Genomic DNA, 5,073 nt, shown 5'->3' on the forward strand with positions numbered 1-5,073 from the left:
TGTGGCGGCCCACACCCAGCCAATTACAAGGGATGTTCAATAAACCCATTCAACCTGCAGAAGGCTAGAGAGGCACTACCCACCTCCCAATCAGAAGCGAACTACACCAGAATTCAGAACGCGGACTGTTATTCCCGAGAAATTATACGCATCTGCGGTCTCTACTAGTAACAAACCAGCATCTAGCAACCTCTGCAGAAATCCTAGCTGCTACTCTAGGAGAGATGTTAGCAGCCTTTAGCAAACAAATCTCAATCAGGCCGACACCAATAAATTCCTCAAAAACACACAAGTCATCTTCTCCATGATTATGGATAACACGGTCACCATAGCCAACTCAATACAGATTGCTTATTGGAATGCTAACGCACTAAATAACAACCTTCTAGAACTAAAAGAATTTGCCGAAAGATATAAGATAGATGTCATTTTAGTCAACGAGACGCATTTTCGGCCTTGCGACAACTCCAAAATAAGGTACTACACACTACTTAGGACAGATAAACTCAATGCCAGAGGGGGTGAAACGGCTATATTTGTTAAAAAAAGCATAAGATACAATGAGATCAAGAAAACAACAACTATAAACCTGGAAGAAACTGGAATACATACCAACAACACAGGTAATCTAAAATTATATTCAGTCTACAACCCTCCAGGCAAACCACTCCTAGCTTTAGACCTCTCCCAGCTCCTTGACACAAACGAAGCAACAATAGTGGCGGGAGACCTTAACGCAAAACATCCTGCGTGGAACAGTAGAAACACCAATAATAATGGGAAGAGCCTACACAAATTTGCTGTGATAAGAAACATCACCATAGCAGGTCCTGTTGAACCAACACATTACGGACCATTGGGCAAACCTGACGTGCTAGATATAGCCATTTTCAGGAACACTCCACATCAGTTCCAGTTACAGGTTATTAATGATCTTAGCTCTGACCACAATCAGATCCACTACAAGACGTATAACAGCGGGTGTCCCACAAAGTTCCCTATTATCACCGCTACTCTTCAACATTTTATCTCTGACGTCCCAAGCACAGTATCAACCACCATGGCTTTCTATGCAGATGATATGATGATATGGCGATTCTGACCAGATCACTCAGACCATACCTAGTCACACAAAGACTTCAAAACGCAGCAACGAATCTTGAAGAATGGTTACGGAAATGGAGAATAGATGTCAACGCCGACAAGATCACGGTCATACTCTTTACAAGAAGGAAAGCAACCCACCACGGAGCAGTTACGATGTTCGACACGTATATCCCATGGCAAAAAGAAGTAAAATACCTGGGAATCAAACTAGTAATCATCTCAGCTTCAACTCTCACATCTCTCATGCCTGCAACAAAGCAAACTCGGCAATAGCTCAATTCTACCTTCTACTCAACCGTAGAAGCAAAGTCAGTCCAGAAAATAAACTAAGAATATACAAAGCAATCATCTAACCATCTAATCTACTAACCTACGGTTCACCAGCATGGAGCCACACCTCCCCTAGCAACATCAAAAAATTACAAATAATGCAAACCAAATGCCTCCGAATGATCTTCGATGTCCCGTGGTTTGTGAGGAACACTATCCTCCACCAAGACCGATACCTGTCACATATACCCACGTTTCTACTCCAGATAGCAACCAAGTACTTTGCTCAATCATCACTCCATCCCAACCTTCTCATTCGTGAGTCATCAAATTACGATAAAAAAGACAGATTGAAACATAAACGCCAAAAGACGGCCCTTATCACAGATTGAAATATTTCTACACAGCCCTAATTAGGGCGAGCCAAGTGCTCAAAACTTTCTTTCTGTAAACAATTAAAAAACAAAATACCGATTACTGGATAAAAATCCAAGGGGTTGATGTCCATCCAGCCATAGAAGTTAGAAGTTAGAATTAGTTATTATCTGAAGGCCTGAGGAATCGACCGTGAGATGCGGTGAGATTAATACCCTTGGAGGGTAATGGATAGCAATGCTGTAGCAAATGAAGTTCTAACTGAGGCACGGCTATTGCTGTTACCCTCCTGCCATGATCAGAGCTTCAATAGCTCAAAAAATCTTATCCCTACACTGTCCTCTACAGATAACGGGGCAGATGAAAAGCATTCTTGCTTCGTCCCTTTAAGCCAGTCCTTTTAAGAACTGGCTTAAAGTCCTTAACACTTTCATTGCCAAGCTGAAAATTGGAATTTCGTGTGGTAGCCAAAAAGTTTTTTTATTGACGTCCACGCGATAACGCGTGATCGGCCATTTGGTTAGAGCTCGCATCGCGTGATCGCGCGATATCGTTCATTGCTAAGCTGAAAATTGGAATTTCGTGCGGTGGCCAAATTTTTTATATTTTTTAATTTAGTTAGCGACGTCCACGCGATATCGCGTGATTGGCAATGAACGTGTTAAAAGGAAAAAATGGAAAAAAATTCATTGATTTGGATAAATCCACATTTATCTTCAAAACAGAAATCGGTGGAAAATGGACGAAATTTGAAGCCTTCGGGCTCGAAGTAATTTTAAATTCCAGTTACTACTAGTGATTCTAAACATGCATTGGCTGAAGAAATAAAATTTAAATGAAGCTTATCAAATAAAACACTATACGATAATTTTCTCCCCACGTTAAACAAATTCTCCGGAGTCGAAAGTCAGTTTAAAATCGGAGTTGTGTTGAGAGAATGATTGCTTCGAGAAAATGATTCAAACCTGCGTCCATTCTTGTCATTCTGCTTCTTGGAATATTTCGGGGCAGAATGAAAACCATTAAATCCCTCTTATAGGCGAAGCACAACGGGAAAAGGCGTCGCTTCATTTAACTTGGATATTCCAAGAATGATTTCAATGAAAGATTAAGAAAGTCCAACCATTATTCAGTACGAATTCATCAGACTTGTTCCGAAAGAAGTTCATTTGCTCCGTTGAGAGATGCTTTCGACCAAAGCGCTTCGTATTTGGTTGATTTCTTTTACCATCGGATTAAATTTCATGTTTTTTTTTTCCGGATTAGTCTTTCGAGGGATCGAAAGACACGAGAACAGTGCGTGTGCCTGTTCAGTTGTGTATTTGCTCTCAGAAATGTTTGTTTTGGGAGGGGATTAAAACAGAGAAGGGAAAGAAAGTCCTTTTTTTATCTTTATGAGAATTTAACTCAATTTCAGTTGATTTAAGATCCATCCTTCATGGCAGGGATCAAACAAGAGTCTTTCCAATAAAAATTATCTTCCGAGTGTGTTTGAACTCATGAACGATCTCTCTTCGAATTATTAAAGACAAGATCTGTGATTAAGGAAGCCTTTTCTTTTAATGTGTGTTGTAATCAATCTCTGGAACAAACTTCTTCCCTTAGTAAGCACTTTTGAAGCCCCACAGTACTGTGGCAGAGTACTGGATTGGTATTCGAGCACGAGTGTGTGTGTCGCCAGAGCGATAATGCGCTCATCATCACAAGCGCTGTGAATCCACCGTATTATGTACGTTAAAGAAGCAGTAGTAACTGATTCTTTGCTCTTATTTAATATAGTCTGAACTGTAGGCTCTCTGTATCCCAGGTCTCGCACAATCATTGTATTACTAGCGCTACTTTCATGTCTCTTAATGACTTCCAGCTTTTCCGCTCGCTGAAGACTGAGATAAAAAATTTCGTATAACGTAAAAAAATCGCGTTAACTGATTAATCACTCAATTAAAGTTGGAAATAGTATCACTTCACTGAATCTCGCTAACTGATTATCGCGTATATCGATTTCGCGTTAAGCGAGGTTTTCCTGTATTAATAAGTTTTAAAACTTATTAATACAGGATTATTAACTCATTAATACACAACGAATGGCAAATATGAATTTCATATACTGTAAATTATGAATTGCAATAGAGAATCTGGAATATATTTCTTCAGAATCCGAATTTATTATCAACTAAAACTTGGTAGTATGCACAATCGTTGCTTTCTTGTCCGCATTCATCTGCAGGAGGGGGAGGGGAATTGTCTAGAGAACAGGAATAGATTTCCAGAAAGAAAATATATAAGATTTAATGTTATAGCCTCTCTATCTTGGGCTAACACGTAACAAGTCCAAAGACTGTTATGGACACCTTCATTACGGTGTCCTTTTTGTCCACAAACATTACGGTTTATGGTAACGAGCGCATTATCGCTATGGCGACACACGCTTGTGCTCAAATATCAATCCAGTACTCTGCCACAGTACTGTGGGGCTTCAAAAGTGCTTTCGAAAAGAAGAAGTTTGTTCCAGAGAATGATTACAGCACACACATTAAAAGAAAAGGCTTCCTTAAGTTTAAGTCAAACCACCGAAACCAAACCGAAAGGTTTCAAGTCAGGGAATGAAGGGAATTCAAGTACGTCGATATTCGTACTTGAATGTGGACCGGTAACTTGGCTTTATGATCAATCCCTAATCAATCCCATGGTAAAACATTTCATATTTTCTGCATATTTCGAATATTTTTGAATTTCCGAATTTTTGAGACCAAACAACTCAAAAACGCCTGAGAAAGCCTTAGCAAAGTTGCTCTTGTCCTGGACCGAATTCGATCCCAAAATGTTTCCTAAAGGTGACTTAGCCAGCCAGCATCGTGCACATATGGAGGAGTTTTCTTCCTGTAAACTCGTTTTTTTTTTTTTTCATCCATGAAACAGGCAAACCGGTCAGAACACACGCACCTCGCCGTTATTCTAAACATTCCGACGGAAAATGTTAAATCATTAAAAGAAGACGTCAGAAATTTAGCAAGGGAATGCAACTTCGATCCCAGAAACATCGTCAAATGCCATCGTTTGGGACCCAAAAGAAAGGACGGAACGAACTTTCCACGTCTCCTGAAAGTGACCTGTGACACACCGATAAGCGCATCCAAATTAATAACAGCGATAAATAACAAGTCAAAGGACATTTGCCCCATTCGCACATACGTGTCGACCTGACTTAACATTTGCCAAGAGGGAACAAAGACGCCACCTCCGAAGACAGCTAGAAGAAAAACGCCAAAATAGAGACAACAGTTCGATCATAGACTAAAAACAAGCCAAACTAGTGCAAAA

Source organism: Typopeltis vanoorti, chromosome 6 (genome assembly GCF_054136105.1).
Source record: "Typopeltis vanoorti isolate ZY-2024b chromosome 6, IOZ_Tvanoo_1.0, whole genome shotgun sequence".
Lineage (NCBI taxonomy): Eukaryota > Metazoa > Arthropoda > Arachnida > Uropygi > Thelyphonidae > Typopeltis > Typopeltis vanoorti.